The sequence below is a fragment of the Netta rufina genome (assembly GCF_964035555.1).
Source record: "Netta rufina genome assembly, chromosome: 2".
NCBI lineage: Eukaryota > Metazoa > Chordata > Aves > Anseriformes > Anatidae > Netta > Netta rufina.
Genome location: NC_140124.1, coordinates 121549060 through 121566908, shown reverse-complemented (window position 1 = coordinate 121566908; position 17849 = coordinate 121549060). Strand labels below are relative to the sequence as shown.

Genomic DNA, 17849 nt, shown 5'->3' with positions numbered 1-17849 from the left:
AGGAAGCTAAGAAGCATCATCCTTAGGTATAAATAAGCAGCATCCTTAGGTATTTCTGCACTTCTGAATATATAGAAAAAAAAAGAGGAAAATAAAAAGCCAGATAAAAATCATCTTCTTGCTCAGCTCCTCCAGCAATTTCTGAATATTTCTGCTAGAATGCCAGCTTTATGCTGACAAACCCATTTTCTACTCATTCTTGACAATCCAGCCTATTGTTCTAAAGATATTAAACCCAGAGCTTTCCTGGCAGCATACTTGTTCAAGTTTAAACTTGGTTCAATATTTTTCTAGCCTAGCAAGACTTTTTTTGAGCAGCTAAACAGAACCCTATTGAGCAACAACTGAGTTGCTGTGCTTGTCAGAATTTATTACACATCTACTTGATTTTACTACATTGTTACAAACTCTAAAATTTACTGAAATATGCACTTAAAATATTTATAACCGAGACAGATGGAGTAAGCATGGCCCTACGAATACCAATCAAAGTATTATCATATGTGGGTATTTGATGTAAAACATTACTTTCTACTCATAATGGCCTGATTCAATTCTCACTTACAAGATGGGGCTATGTGTAGCTGAGAGCAGAATACATCCTTTCTGTACAAAAATCACCCCTTATTTAAGTCATGAAATCAGGAGTCTCTATGCTGAGGTTCTTAAATATGATAAATCTAAACAATTAAATGAACAAAGGTTAAACCATAAACTTGGTGCAGCTCCTCTGCAATTAGTAAAGTTTCTCTGATCTTTATCAGCTAAACATCTGGCCGGGTATACATAAATAAAAAATTATCACACAGCAGACTATTAAAATGATAATATCCTCCTGGACATATGGGATGCTCATCTCATTCTTTTGGTTCAGTAGGTAAGGGAGAACATCAGAGGGAACAGCACTCACGTGAGAAAGCTGTCCGCTTATGTGGTATTAGCTCTCTACCTCACTTTTGCCTACTTCACACTCTGTCCTCTCTTCTACTAACTTATTGTTCTGTAGCATATTAACTGTGTTTTTTTATTATTATGATTTTTTTTTTTTTCCTGTAGGTATGGAATATAACTACAGAAGTCAATGCCCAAATCCGGAAAAATGGCATATGGACCTCAGGAGGAATTTTAGTTGTGTAAAATCCTCACAGAGTAGTTTGTCACCTACACAAAAATATGTGGTCTTTCTAACAACAGTGACCCTGATGTTATCCTCACCATGTTTTCAACTTGTAGTAGATTCAGGGACATTCAGTAGCTTCATCATAATAGTGACCTAGTTGGCACTTCACTAGCAGAGCCTCAGAATCACTAGCTTTTTCAACCTCTTTCCAATGCCTTCCCTCAGGCAATTCAGATGATCTCACCTTGGGAATACTCCTGCCTGTAGCTTCCCTAAACCATAGGATACATCACACAATACAGTGCAAGGGTGCCCCAGTTCCCATGCGAAATGACAGAGAGTTTCAAAAACTCCTTGGCACAGGCAGAACTCAGTATTTAAGGTATTAGCAACAACAAAGCAAGACGCCTGTCCTATATCATAAGAGGATATAAGCAGAAGATATTTATGATATCATAAATATGATATCAGAGCCAGAGCAATTCCTACCACTGCAAGGGGAGATCTTTTGGGATCAGCAAGACATTCAAATAATTCACTGACTGTATTTTTTTCAGAGACAATATATCTTCCTCCTGGATCCACAACGTTACCAACAACTAAGCAGGGGATGGTGCATGCTGTGAAGGAGCTGCTGGAAAATCTGATGAAACTGCACCTGCATGTGTGATTGTACCAAAGACTATTTCAGGGTCTGCATCTGGAACAGCCTGAGTTAATTAGCTGACACATGTACTCAAAATCAGATTCAAACCTGCTCATCAACCACCTTTGTCCTGATATTCATTCAAGCTCTCACCTAGCAAAGCCTACGTCTTCACCCGCAGTAATGAATTGAGCACGTCATGTGGTGCTCCCAGCACTGAGGGCAGCTGGCTTAGGATTTCCCTCCTGCCTCCAATGAAGAGTCCTTGGCTCTGAAAAAGGGAAGCTGTGCCCCAGATTCATATCTACCTACTCAAAATGGTCCCTTGGGCATGAGTGCACTGGCTGGGGAGACAACTGGTCACAACCTGCTCACTTAACATGAGGGAGGACTCCTGACAGCTCACTTGCACCCCCAGTGGTGTGTCTGGCTTCTTTCCCTGGCATATCTGAAACACCTAGAGCAGTCTGAGAGCCAAAAGCACAGATATGGATGAAGTTGTTTAGTATGTGCCTCTTCTTAGGAGCAATCTCTCAGAGATACCTGGAGCAGTGCCTTAAATTCCTGGAAGACTGTGCTGTAACGGCAACAAACACAGCCTCTACACTTTGCCAACAGGACCATGTTAACAGGCTTGGTACCCAGCTCATGCCTGATCTGAATCAGAAACAGTTTGCCTTCATGTGTCCATCTTGGTATCTGCCAAGCAAGGTCAGAGCTACACATGCCAGGACTGGGCTCCCATAAAATTGGACAGTGGCCAGAAGCACCTTCCCAAATGGAGTTCTACAGATATGTATATGCACCTTAGGCATTTGCACACATACAAAATAAATAAATAAATAAATAAATAAATAAATAAATAAATAAAAATTAGCCTTTTTATTGGCTACTGTGATAAAGGCATCCACCATAAACACTGAGAAATAAGGTTCAATTTCTTCTCCTCCCACTTACATAGACATCCATTCTTCTCCTACCTCCTATCCACTATGATCCCCAGGGGAGAGCTTCTTCCTGAAGCAATGTCAGTAGCCAAATAAAATAAAATAAAATAAAATATTAAAAATTAACATTTATTGAGTCCAGAAGAGAGCACAAGCAGAAATGGGAGTTTATAGCCTACTGCTTAGGGCACTTATCTGGCATTGGGAAAGTTGCTTGTATTTCTTGCCTGCAGGGCTCTTTATTTTTATATACAATGACAGCACGTAAAGCACAGGAGTCCTGGGAGCAGGATGCTGAATATACAGCAACATTTCTTCCCCACTAACAAGGGCTTTCACCATTGGGTTATGCAGTAAGATTTGCCTGTGCTGCTAGGTCTCATTTATTTTGTTCATGTCGCCAACACAGAGTAATTTGTCTCATCCCTAAAACCTTCAGAATACATTAGTGGGGAAAAAAAAATCTACAGAAAAGAGGTAGAGGCACGTGGGTCCTGCTCAAATTACTATCCTATTCTTAATTACAAAATCTTGCGGACAGCACAGATAGAAGTTAAAAAAAATAACAACTCATCATAATGGTAGAGGAAATATATTTACTTCTGGATTCTTTATACGAAGAGCAATATCCACTAATAGAGATATATGTCACTGTTCTTATTTCTACTTTTTCACCCAAAAGAATCCCCAAGCAGAGGTGAAGGACACAGGCTTTTTAGCTCTATATAAATGACAAAAAAGCAGACCCTAACCCAGAGTATGATTAAGGTAATTAACTGCATTGAAATCAACAGAATAAAAGGAGGGAAAGAGGTATCTGTGCACAATTTCAGACTGCTTTTCTCAAAGAGTTACTTTACCCAGAGAATTTATGTGTTCAACCCCATTTTCAGATTATTCTGAGACAATCCAAACCAGATAAACCTTGAAGGCGAGACAGAGGTATCCAAAATTTGCTGGCTCAACTTACCCCATTGATAGAAGAATAGATTGTACAAATTAGAAGGGCAGAGGAACTCAAAATGAAATGGGGTATACTGAAGTAGTTTGGGGGTTTGCTGCTTACCAGAAGGAGATAAGGAGGTCATATCACTTCCTTAAGAGGCACGTGTTGGTGGAGGCTGGCACCTTCACTACTAGTGACATCTCAGACAACAAAGTTTAGGAGTTTCCATCAAAAATTGTTGTTTGATATTGTTACTTACTGCTCAGCATAAAAGCAGAAAGAAACTCCAGATTTTTCTTGCAAACAAAAGAAGAGGGTTTCAGTTTTGGAAAGTTAAATACTGGAGGTTGTGAGAACTTTAAAAATTATATCAAAGTTAATAGGAAATTACATTTTTTTTATTTCATAACAACACGTGGAAAAGGAAAGGTAATACTTCTTACTATTGCTGCCAAGAGACTGCTTCGATATTTAGTCATCATCAGCACTGACAATCTTGTAATGTAAAGTACTCAACTGAGGAGACCAGCACTAGCAGTAAAATGCTCTAGTGGGACTCTACCAGATCACTTAATGAAGACGTGCCACATTTTTCCTGTTCTTGTACCTCTTTGTTTCACTAAGTCTATCAAACATTCCCTGTGTCCCTTAGAGTGCAAGGAGGAAGTACTAAACTGCAAGATTGGGCTGCGCTAAAATCACACAGGCTGAAGTTTCTCTCAACATGTCAAAGTCATTTTGTGTTAAAAGGTAAAGTGAGCTAATCTTTTTGAATTTTAAATTTCTCCACCTGGGTGGATCAACAAGATCATCCATGCAGCACATTTGGGACACCTCGAACAGACAAAATGTGGCAGCTGTAGCCTCAGTGACCCTATGGTGAAGCAGTAACAAAATGAACATGAGGCAGCTATCAGCAATGTTACATAGCATGTACATAACGAAATCACCAACACGCTCCTAGTCAACAGACAGATCAAAAAACGCTTTTGAGATCAGGCTCCAACAAATATCCCTATGGAATTATGTCCTTTTCTAAATGCTCAGGTCCTATTATACTTCAAAATATATATAAGCAGCTGTCTGAGTGATGAGCCAGCACAGCAGAGTTCCAAAGTCAACATTTCAAAATAAGTGTAAAAATACAATTTCCTGTTCTGTCAGAAACTCCATGGATAACCCTCAGGTTTATATTTTAATCAAAAAGCTTTTGTATAAAAGAAATGTTACTTTGAGATGAATAAATAACATTCATACATCCAAATAGATACATCCAGAATGGAAGGAGTCACTGGATCAAGAAAAAGGAGATTTTGTATGTAACACATCATTTTAGACAAGAAAAGTCTTTAAAATGGCTTAATACAAACATAGAAATATAAAATGGCTTCACATAAAAATAAAAGGTTAATGATACAGAGAAAAATCTTCAAACTTGATACCCTATAAATCACAGAGTTTACGAAGTTGAGAAAGTATAATATACTCTGCTTGACATTAAAAATCTGATTCAGCTTGTCATGTAAAACAATCCCCAGAAATAATAAGTAGAAAATTATCCATTCTATACCTAAAAAACTTGCATTCAAGAAATCTAAGTGCAACCATGAAATTCAATACGATGTATAACTATAGTTTTTTATAGTTTTGAAATCTTTTCTGAAATAAAAATTATTATAAGAACTATGACTAATACCCACACAAACTAAGGCGACTTCCCAAATGGACACAATACCCTAAGCTTTCAAAAAATGAAATAGTGTACAAAAAATAGTGAATCCAAAAATTATAGTCTGGAGCACTCATATTCTAAGTTCAAGTCAGGAATTATCCAAGCCATTGGTATTATGCATGTAAGACTCAGTGCTGGCTCATGTGACTAATAATGATCACAGGAGAAGTGCCAGGACACAGCACATCATACATACTAACTAGTGGTTCTAAGGATAAATACATTTTCTCCAAAATTCTGCTTCATCTTATTACCATAAATTTAATCTGTGGCTTTAGAAAGACAGTTTCTAGGACTTGAAAAATCCCTGAGGACTGTTGCTCCCTTTACAATTATAACTATTTTCCACAGCCGATGTGTTACCCTGAATTACAGACAAAGAATGGCTGAGGTTGGATGGGACCTCTGGAAATGCTTGGTCCAAGTCCACTGCTGAAGCAGGGCCACCCAGAGCAGGCTGCCCAGGACCAAGTCCAGGCAGCTTTTGAAGGTCTCCAAGGTGGAAAACTCCGCAGACTGTCTGGGCAACCTATGCCAGTTCTCTGTCACCTGCACAGCAACAAAGTGCATCCTGATGTTCAGAGGCATCCTCCTGGAGTCAATGTTAAGGCATATGCAGGACAAGGAGGTGATCCTGGACAGCCAGCATGGCTTCAACAAGGGTAAATCATGCCTGACCAATCCGGTGGCCTTCAATGATGGAGTAACTGCATAAGTCAACAAGGGAAGACTGACTGCTGTCATCTACTTGGACTTCTACAAGGCCTTTGACACAGTCCCATATGACATACTAATCTCTCAATTAGAAACATGGATTTGAAGGGTAGACCAAGTCCTACGAGGAGCAGCTGAGGGAGCTGGGCTTGTTCAGCCTGGAAAAAAGGAGGCTCAGGGGCGACCTTACCGCTCTCTACAGATACCTTAAAGGAGGCTGTAGAGAGGTGGGGCTTGGTCTGTTCTCCCACATGCCTGGTGACAGGACGAGGGGGAATGGGCTTAAGTTGCGCCAGGGGAGTTTTAGATTGGATACTAGGAGGAACTTCTTTACCGAAAGGGTTGTTAGACATTGGAACAGGCTGCCTAGGGAAGTGGTGGAGTGACCATCACTGGAAGTTTTCAAAAGACATTTAGATGTAGAGCTTAGGGATATGGTTTAGTGGGGACTGTTAGCGTTAGGTCAGAGGTTGTACTCGATGATCTTGAGGTCTCTTCCAACCTAGAAATTCTGTGATTCTGTGACCATCTGGTGGATAAGGAATTGGCTTGATGGCCGCATGTAGAGAGTAGTGGTCAATGGTTCTCAGTCCAGGTGGAGACCAATGATGAGCAGTGTCCCTCAGGAGTCTGTCTTGGGACCAGTGCTTTTCAATATTTTCATCAGTGACATAGATGACGGGATTGAGTGCACCCTCAGCAAGTTTGCAGATGACACCAAGCTGAGTGGTGCAGTTGATAACGAAGAATAAAGAGATGCCATTCAAAGGGAGCTGGAGAAGTGGGTCCATATGAACTTAATGATGTTCAACAAGTCCAAGTGCAAGGTGTTGCATCTGGGTCAGGACAATCCCAGACATGAGCACAGACTGGGAGAAGAACTCATTGAGAGAAGCCCTTCAGAGAAGGACTTGGGGGTTCTGGTGGACGAAAAGCTCAACATGAGCCAGCAGTGTGTGCCTGCAGCCCAGAAGGCCAACTGCATCCTGGGCTGCATCAACAGAGGGGTGACCAGCAGGTGGAGGGAGGTGATTGTCCCCATCTGCTCTGCCTTTTTGAGGCCCCCAGAGCTGCATCCAGGTCTGGGGCCCACAGAAGAAGAAGGATGTGGGGCTGTTAGAGTGAGTCCAGAGGAGGGCTATAAAGATGGTTAGAGGGCTGGAGCACCACTCCTACGAGAAAAAGGCTGAGAGAGCTGGGATGTTCAGCCTGGAGAAGAGAAGGCTCCAGGGAGACCTCATTGTGGCCTTTCAGTACTTAAAGGGTTTTTATAAAAAGGATGGAGAAGGACTCTTTAGTTGGGTAGATAAAGATAGCAGCAGCTAAAAAGCAACCATCTGACCACAGAGGAGATTCCCATTATATTTTTAATGATCTCAATTCACTTGTCTAGGTAAAATACTAGCTCTGGGGTGATTTTAAGATAGTAATCCCTTATAAAACTTCACTAAATACATTTATAAGATTATGTGGCATGAAGGTTATTGAATTTCAAGGAAGGTTTGGAGTAAATCACTGATGTTTATAGTACATTGAGTTTCATGTAGCAAAAAAATAAACTGCTAGCTTTCTGACAAGTTGTTGTCAAAGGAAAAATAAGCCTGATGATCTAATATTAAAAGCGCCTTCACATTGTTGGTCAGATAGGTAATGGATTGTCATTTGGATAGTGGTAAGAGTGGATAAAAGATAATGTGAAAGAAATATATGGGATTGTTGCTGAAGGAGCTTAGTAAAAGAGAAGTAGCAAAGGTTAGTGAAAGCCAAAGCACAGAAACAAAGAGAAGAAAGGCAGGTATGAGAAAAGTCCTTTTGAAGAGATTCTGTGTTGCCTTTCAAAAGTGAAGATTATTCCTTTTCATCAGCTATTCAATTCATATGGATCATATGGAAAATATTCAGAACAAGGTGATGGTCTTTCCACCATTCTTGTAAGTGCTTTAGTGAATAAGTGCATTAGAGGAGGATGGTACTGATAGCACATAAAATTACAGATAAAAAAAATCATATTTGGGTAAAATAATTCAAAATAGTTTTGGGGAAAAAAAATTGTTAGTCATCAATACTCCATCAGTAGTTCTTTGAGAACTGCTTAAGGAAAAAGACAGGTAAGTAGAGAACAGTATATGCTCACTCTTTTTTGAAAGCCAACACACTGTACTAATTTCTCAAAACCAGCCACCACTAAACAACTGGCAAACAATTGATATCATCTGAAAATTCAGACCAAAGTGTAAAAAGGAGAGGCAGTAACTGGAAGGTCTCAGAAATCTGCAAAAGTAACTGTCAGATATTGAAAAGGTTCTTTTCCTTAGCTCAGTTTTGCCACATCTTAACAAATGTTCTTTTTTTTTTTTTTTTTTTTTTTAACAGCATTGTTTAACATTATCAGTCATGCACAAATCCAAATGTAATTCTTGAAGAAAAATGTTGTGTATATTCATCAAACTGAGTCCAAACATCCAGTTTTGGCTCAGATAATACCCCTGCAGAAGTCAACAGGAGCTTTGACTGCATCAAGACTGCAGGACCTGGCTCAGAAAGGCAATAGTACGTTATTTAAGAATATCATCAGCATAAAAGGAAGAGTCTGACATTATTTTTCTGCAGGGTCACCTGACTGCAGTGATATAAAAGGCGGCATCAAGTAGTCCCACTTCCCAGAGCACTATAGATGCCAGTGTGACATACCCAAGGCTGACTACTACATCTGTATCAAACAAACACTGTAAAAGTACAGTTGCAGTCTGTGGGTAGCCAAGGTAGGGAAGAAGCCAGCTATTGCAGTAAAACCTCATAGCGCCAACTTGTTACAGCACAGTGATTTAAGATTGAATTTCAACCCTCCATTGAAGCTGTAACTGATCCCCAAATACTACAGTCAAGCCCCTTGGCTGGATGACTTGTACACTCCTACAACCAGCTGGAATGAATGTGCTTGAAGGGCATTCAAGATTCCCTTGGCTGATTATTTAAATGCCAGCACACATACAGCAAAAGATAGACTAAGAGATGGTTATAGTTTAAAGACTCTTAAATATTTCAATCATTTTATGAATGATGAAGTCCATGGCAAAAGATACCAGAAAAAGTGGAAAAGCAAATAAAAATATACCTTCTTTGTATTTATACCAAGCTACATAGACTGGAGCTTTAATCCAAAAGAATGGCTTTGTCACACCATTGTAACCCTGGATACCCTTAAATCCTAACTTCTCATAAATGTAGGTTGTTACTTATTTTCAATTTTTTATTTATTTGCACATTCAAACAAATCTAGTAGATCTATGTAGCTTTAGAGGCTTCCTGAGTTGCTGCTTACAAAATTGTGAAGTAAAGCAGCTACTGATAAACCAACAACAATGAAAAAACATGTTTATTGTTTCTTGGAATTCTTAAGGCATAGAAGAGGTAACCAATGATAATAGCACTTGATAGCAGTGATGCCAACAGCCCTGGATTGATTCTAGATTCTGATGACAATGGTATCAAGCAAAAATTAAAAATATAAATAAAGAAGTAAAAAGAAGGAAGAAGAAAGAAGAAAGAAGAAAGAAGAAAGTAAGAGACTTGGAAGCACTTGCTGCTGGATCTGTACCAACGTGTACCTACATCTGTACCCCAGCATGAACAGACTGTGAGTGTATGAAGGGAGAGAGGCTGTGGGATGGGCATCCAGATTGCAATGCATGAGTCAAATTGAAATCTCTGTAATGTGTATAAAACAGTATTTAGGGCCTCTAATGGATGAATGGCATGCTTATTTTGGTGAAGTAACAATCCCCTTGTCTTATGAAATACGTCTAGTAGTCTTTTACGCCCTATAAACCCTTGGGTTTTAATGCGCCCTCTGAAAGAAGACAGAAATTCAACCAGCTGGAGCTCTGTTTAGGTGGGAAAGGAAGACACATGTTCAGAATTCAGGAGTCAGACAGAGGTCAATTTGGTCAAGGTCCAAGTTTAACCAATCCAGATTTTTTGATATGAGTTTTGGCATAAAACATTGAGTGGCACAAACTAGCTTATGGCAAGTTTTGTGAAACATATGGTTTCCCACAGGACGGTGAATTTTCTGTTAGGCTTTAGGACTGTGGTTCCAAAGAGACAGGATATCCTAAATCATCAACTCTCTTCAGACAAAAATGAAGTATTAAGCCAGGGAGCAAAGTAATAAAAATCAGGTGCTGTCTCTTCCTCCTAACATAAGACACAGAATAGAGTTTATTCCCACAGCTGGGAGGAGTAACTTTTCCTTTCTTTCCCCAGAAAATTCTGTCTAGTGCCTCTCTCAGGTTCCCAGCTATGCAGAAATAGAAAACAAACAAACAAACAAACAAAAACAAGTGTGCAGCTGCTTGGAGTCCCCAGATGCACACAGGAAAAAGGAGCAGTTTTGTACACACTCAGAAGTCTAAGAACACAACTGAAGATTTCGGTGGCTACATTGCAGTTCATTCTTATATTATCAAACACCAGGTTCAAGCATACTAGAAAAGGATTGTGGATCCTTTGACTTTTTCATTGCATATGGGTTAGATGAGAAAACTCTCTGATAATAGACTGCCTCCCATTGCCACATAAAATAGAAGTTTGTTTTTTTTTTTCTAGTTTACAGCATAGCAATAATATCCCTCAGCCTCATGAGTTATTTGGCCAAGAAGACAGATTGTTGTCTGGATAGAGAAAGTACATGCTCCAGCATGTTGAAAAGGCTGTTGCTTTTTCTTTTCTTTGATGAGAGAAAAAGATATTTAGGGAGTACTGAATCTACCTCAGTCTCTTCAGAAGTCTTCTTTACTGTTGTCTTTTTCTTCTCCCTTCAGAGTGCTGCTTCATCCCCACAGGCAGACCAGCTCACCTCCATGAGGCCAGACAAATGAGATTGTTCATGACATTATAATTGAGCAAGTCAATTTACACTGTTGTTAAGAAGGTAAACTGAAGTAAATGAACCTAAGGCAGAAGCATTTAGAGCAGATGTCCAGGGCATTGTTTGAAAAATAATAAATTCAAAACTGTTCTTTGTTCAATCTTCTGTATAATCAAGAACACTTAATGCTTCCAGCATCCATTCCATTTAATGCCTGCTGTCTGCTGAAATCCTGCAAACTCTCAGAACATACTGCAGGATCTGGACTGGCATATACCAGCTTGGATCTTCTAATTTTTACGGACCCAGTCAACTTGCTGGAAGTAGGCCACCACCAATTTTTTGTGGCATGTCCTTTGCATTAAATCTTTTTTTATTTTCCTTTCTTTCAAGTATCAAACTTTAATATCTAATATCTGATCCTGCAGCCTGGACACATATACAACATCCCATGAGCATCTTCCTGCCAGGTGCTATCAGCAAAAAGTAAGGCAACTGTTTTATTTTTCCTTTTCTAACCTCTCCCACTAAGGGAAAGAAAATGATAGGACTGAGTAGCAGCATGACAAATTATTTTGACCTCATGTTATCTAAAGTAATTTATCATAAATTTTATCTTATGAAAAACTTCCAGTAGAGGGCTGTATTTTAGAAAGCATTCTTCAGATCCTTCTGTGAGGAATAGAATAAGATGTGTGTGTGTACTAAATTCATGGAAATATGAGTTACAGGTTTGTTGAAGAACTGGGAAGAGAAAGGTGTTACGTTAATGCCCAAATTAGTGTCAGTGGCTGACATGTTAATCATGTTACTTTGCTACTTTAGAAATAAGAATGCTGAAGAGCACTTAAAGTACATGTATATGTAAAAAGCAGATTTAAATGAAATTTGCCTATAAAGGTGCTACTCAGTGTGCCATTTCAATACATTCATAGGGCAGGGAAGTAAGCTTAATCATGTATGAACAGACCATATTCTCCTGAACAGGGAGTGTCTTGTATATAGCATATAAATTGGTACATTAAAAGGCATTTACAGCTCATATAGACATTTAAGAACATTCCTATTAAAAATAATGGGACGTATGAAGTTCAAACATGGAAGAACATAACTACAGTTAGAAGTGGGTGACAACACAGCACTATCCTGCTTTAAGTCTTGCCTTTTATATTTATTCTGAGATCTGGCCATTCTCTTGTAGAAATAACACCTGAAATTTCCAGTGATTTTGTATCATTCCTGTTAAATGGAGAATGAAATTCTCAAAGTGTATATATACATATACACTCATATGTGTTTCCAATAAATCCGTCAACAAAAGCAGGGAACAGAATGTACACTGTAGAAATCTAGGTCCTAAATATGGAAGTGCCCTGACATAAGGATGGTATCTTCTGCTGAGTGCAGGATTCTGCAAAGCCACTGAGTGGTGACTCTGGAAAACGCTGCAAGATTCATTGTGATAGAGCTACAGGGGACTAAAAGATTGTCTTTTGGGTCATCAAAGCCCATTCCCTGTTATCAAAAGCAATTCAATTCTATTACTGCTTTTAAGAATTCTTTAGGTGATATCTGAACTAGCTTGTTCCCACTACCCTTTCTGGAACGCAGTTCCAAAATGACGTATCTTTCAAAGTCCAATATGCTGCACCTGCTTCACCTTGAATTCATCTTTCTTGAACATCCTTGGTCAGAATCATCTTAGCTGTGCAGATGAATTTTCATTTGTACCTTTTTATTTGAAAATATCTATTTTCATTGGCTATCAAATAAAAATGTCACAACTTTGGCTTGGAATTAACTGATAATCCATAGTTTATGAGAGAGTGACAGATGAATTATCATCTGAATGAAAAACAATTATTTAGGAGTAGGGATATTACTTTTCAGACACATTTTGAAACTCTAAATTATATATAAAGAACTAAAAAATTTTGTCATATGTGACCGTTTTTGGACCTCTTTCATAAAATAAGTGTTCCAATTGTTTAATCTTCATGTTTCCAGTCTACAGACCTTATTTCATTTCTCAGTGATTTGCTTCCATTTGTCTCATTATTTCCATTTAATCCTCTGACTTCTGATTTTTCTCCCTCAAATGACCTCTCTTTGACAAACAACACTAATTTAGCAGTTGTTCTGTTGTGTTCCTAAAAAGTTTATCTAGCCTTGTGCCTGCAAACCACACATATAGCAATTATCTCCCTTTACTTTTTTCTGCTGCTCTCCACTAGTTCCATTGGTGGTATTTTAGTATGCACTACAAAAATAAGATAGCTAGTGATATTCAGTGGAGCATTTCATTTATCTCAGCAGTATTCTCTCTATTTATCCCATCAGTCAAATCTTCCCCAGCAGTCCTTTTGTCCATTCCTAATCTCAGCCAGCAAACAGAAATACCCAAGCTTGTCAACTGTCTTTCAAAATGACTGGAACATAAAAAACAAGTTGAGGAAAACAGGGGGACTATCACAATGTCACGAAATACACCACTGCTGCTCAAAGTATAAAAATAATTATCTAGAGATGCTCAGTAAGACTACACAGGCAGTAAGACTACACAGGCAAATGGGAAGAGTGATTGAAGTCATGCAATGTAATAAATACCCATTCTACAAAAATTCTCCTCTGGATTTCAGTGTACTGATCCCTGATCTCAGATGTTTGCAAAATTCCTGAAATACTTGCCAGTGCATCACCAGAAAGGGTGTTTGTATAAACACTATATATGTTATATTCAAAAAACAACTGACATAAGAATGCAACAGCCCTAATTAGCTGTCAAATGCCACAATTTTGTGCAGCTCTTTTCTGAGCTGCAGTACTATACTGTATCGGCCAGATCATTTACATTGCCTAGTCCATTTATGGATAACAAAAATACTAGAGCCACTGTGCTGCATAAGGGAGACCTCATAATTAGCTTTAGACATGATCTTCACTGTTATCAGCTGCTGCACAAATACCTCTATACCTCTAGGATATGATCTGTAGGTGCTTGAGCGGGTGCAGAGAAGGGCGACGAAGCTGGTGAGGGGCCTGGAGAACAAGTCCTACGAGGAGCGGCTGAGGGAGCTGGGCTTGTTCAGCCTGGAGAAGAGGAGGCTCAGGGGCGACCTTATCGCTCTTTTTAGGTACCTCAAGGGAGGCTGTAGCGAGGTGGGGGTTGGCCTGTTCTCCCACGTGCCTGGTGACAGGACGAGGGGGAATGGGCTTAAGTTGAGCCAGGGGAGTTTTAGGTTAGATGTTAGGAAGAACTTCTTCACTGAAAGGGTTGTGAGGCACTGGAACAGGCTGCCCAGGGAAGTGGTGGAGTCACCATCCCTGGAAGTCTTCAAAAGACGTTTAGATGTAGAGCTTAGGGAAATGGTTTAGTGGGGACTGTTAGCGTTAGGTCAGAGGTTGGACTCGATGATCTTGAGGTCTCTTCCAACCTAGAAAATTCTGTGATTCTGTGATTCTGTAGCTGTACAAAGTGCCCCATAGAAAACACAAAAAGATTAGATCATTTCATATAAGACCAGTGTTAAAGTAAATGCATAGATTCTACCTGAGTGCTAGCAGGGCAAAAACGCTTGACAGAATGGTTGGGGTTGGAAGGAAGCTCTGGAGGTCATCTGGTCCAACTCTCTGCTCAAGCAGAGCCACCCAGAGCAGTGCCCAGGGCCATGTCCAGGTGGTCTTTGAAGGTCTCCAAGGACAAAGACTCCACAACTTCTGCAAGCAATCTGCACTAGTTCTCAGTCACCTGCACAGCAAAAAAGTGTCCTTTTTCAGTGCCCCTCAGTATGTAGTTTCTAGTGAATTCAGTAGGTGTGCTATGACAGTAACCGTGGAAAAGGGGTAACTTTGTGCAAACGTAAGAAACTCCAAGGCATGTTTCTCTCATCAAAAGATGCTGTTTTTCTTGCTGTGGCAGACTCAAAAGGACTAAATCAGGATCAAACTCATAAACTTGAGCAAGTTGCTATTTCACAAGGGCGACGAAAGGAGATGATAACAAGAAGTGAGGACAAATTAGGGCAAAGGCTCTGGAAAGAAAATTTATTCTCAGTAGTTTTTCTTGAGACATTATGTGGGCTGTTCAGGAATGTATGAGCTACAGGATCACACAAATGAATGGTAAGGGTGCCAAAGGTTGGAACTGCCCAAACTTACCTGCGGCTTCATGAGATAAAATCAGATCTTCATAATGCAACTAGAGCATTATGGCACTATGCAATTTCCTCTATAAAATCATGATGATTTAACTTAACTGAAATCATGATGATTTAACTTAACTGAAATGAATGTCAGATGAATCAGAATCTGATTAGAGAAACCTGCTGTGAAGAAAAGTGTAAGACTAACCAATCGATTGATCAGTGAATTAAATGTAAGGTAAGGATTGAGAAATAAATGTATCTCTAGCATATGTAGAGGGAGACAGTATTGCTGGCTTCATGTTAGAACAAAAATAAGCCTGGAAACACCAGCTGCTACTAGAAATCTCTCACACTACCTATATCCCAGAAGGCTACTATTGGAACTGTAAGACTTTGTGACTTTTAGACAGTATTATCTAGGGATATTTATTACACAACTGTTGAAGTTCATATTAATGACAGTCCATGCAGATGAAACACTGCAATGCCTTTAGTCTCCTCCATGAACATGGAATTAAGCATGTCTTAGAACACTGACTTTCTCTTGTCTTCTGCAAAAGAGGCTCACCTTTTTTTTTACAGTGCTAGAAAATTTTTAGTTTTTACAGCTTTTTTACAGTTTTTTTCTAGTTTACAGTGCTAGAAAATATTCCAAACTGCCCAGCTGAAGTGTGATGCTTCAGAGATTACCTCTATAAAACCGGACTTTCCTAAATTCTATTTACTTCAAGACTTTTAAGAAGTGTTACTATTTATATGATGGCAGATTTTGGTCACCGTGACACAAAATTTCAGTATTATGACTTGATTCATAATTCATAACTAAATAAGTCAGAAGATTCCAAACTCTTATTTGAGCACAATACTAGCAGTGATAAAATGTGATGAATAAAATTATGTCTACTAAATAGGTATATTTCATTGTCAGTGTAGTATTTGTTTGAAGGTCTTACTGCTATGAAAGTGATTCTTAAAAACTAGTGAAAAGAATCTTTAAAAAGACCGAGCTCATAAGTATGTTATTTGCCTTCCTTCCTTACTCACATTTTATCTACAAAAAATAGCTGGATTAGTAAAAAATGTGAAGGGAAGACTTTAATCCCAGAAAAAAAGACCTGCTGTAGACCTGCCTCATTTAATTTTACTGTGCAAGTTCAAAAAGGGAAGACTGCAGAGGGAAAATGTAATGCTAGGTATCACTGTGAATACCAGTAACCACATTAACCGGTCACATGCTCATACATCCACTGGGTTTCAGTCACTGTAGGGATGTTTATTCCAGCTTCATCTCTCTGGCGAGAGACACCTGTTTTCAGCAAGGCTAGGCAATCAGTCAGTGACACAGAGTTTTCAGACTCCAGGGAAGGCAAACTGTAATCTCTATTCTTATCGTTGCTGGAAAAGACATAAAGACAAGGCACTGTCGTGGAGCCTGCCTTATCCGATTCCATGGCAAGAAATGATAAACATTCATTATCTTGCAGGACCTCCCCAAAAAAAAACACTGTAAGAAGAGAAGCCTCTTTAATCCAGTGATTCAGCAAATGGAGTAATATGGAGGAAGCTGATACAATGAAAACCTGCTTATATTTTTATGAGGCATGCCTCCATATCTCTGTTGTCTCACCTCCTTTATCATTTCAGGGTTGGAAGGGCTGCAGACATGTTTATTCTTGGTTCCTCCTGAACTGGCATGTCTTTTGTCTTGGTTTGCCATAAAGACTTCTTTGCAGGCTCACACATCTCTTTTGGGACATGCTGCCCACTGAATCTCCAGATCTATTTTATACTTCTTCATGACCAACTGTATGTCCCACACACACTCCGCTGTAAACTCTTCATGACAATGATTATTGCATATTTACATCATCTGGGATATGTTCTGCCACCTGGTGCATTGGATATTTCTAATGGACTCCTAGAATCTGAGGTAAACCACAAACACCTTAAACTGCTGGACGCTTTATGTTTGCCAACAAGTCTGTATTCCAAAAACGCAGAGAAAATACACCATATAAACTATATTTTGCTATTTAATGCTCAAAAAGATGACAAACATTTATTTGGAAATATGTCACAAGGTGGACACATTTGCCATTATATTTATGCCTTACAGACCCTTTATTCTTGGTCTCAATTAAAGGTTGATGTCTATCTGTTCTGCTGCATGACTGCTTGGGAAATAAATAGCAATTATTAGTGTTAATGACTTGCCTGTACTTTCATTGAAGAACCAAAGCAAACCATAGGACATGGGACAGATCCAGGTTTTTTTCTGTGCCAGCTCTGCACTCTGCTGCCTCTCCTATTCCTTCCAGAAGAGAAGCTAGGAACAAGGAGCAGTCTTGTGCTCAGAGCATTCTGCATGGTGTGCTAGTAAGGGATAAAATTTTTCTTACTGTAATTCTTTAGTAGAATTAGTTAAACCATAATGCTTTTTGATGGCACAAGAATAGTATATTAACATAAGCTTTTTGTAAATTCTGACTCTCAATCTGCAAAACATCCCTGTTTGTTTATCACACTGTCTCCCTACAAATCTGACTGCTGTTACAGACAGTAGATTACCTAAGTATTTGCTCTGATACAGTATGACCATTTTTATGTTACTAAATGTTTTCAAATTTCTGGGAGTAACTTATTGCAATTTATCACTACTTCCAAGGCTATGCAACTCAGTGAAATGAATAAAATATCAACCTTTATCTGTCTTACAAGTACTGTCTTAC

The 17849-nt window shown here is 39.0% G+C and overlaps 1 protein-coding gene across 1 annotated transcript in view; it reads right to left on the bottom strand.

The window, feature by feature from the left end:
• The window catches only part of NKAIN3 (sodium/potassium transporting ATPase interacting 3), a gene marked incomplete at both ends in the record, with an annotated part of 372961 nt that overhangs the window by 188218 nt on the left and 166894 nt on the right, over positions 1-17849 (bottom strand). The gene's annotated exons all lie outside the window — the stretch shown is intronic.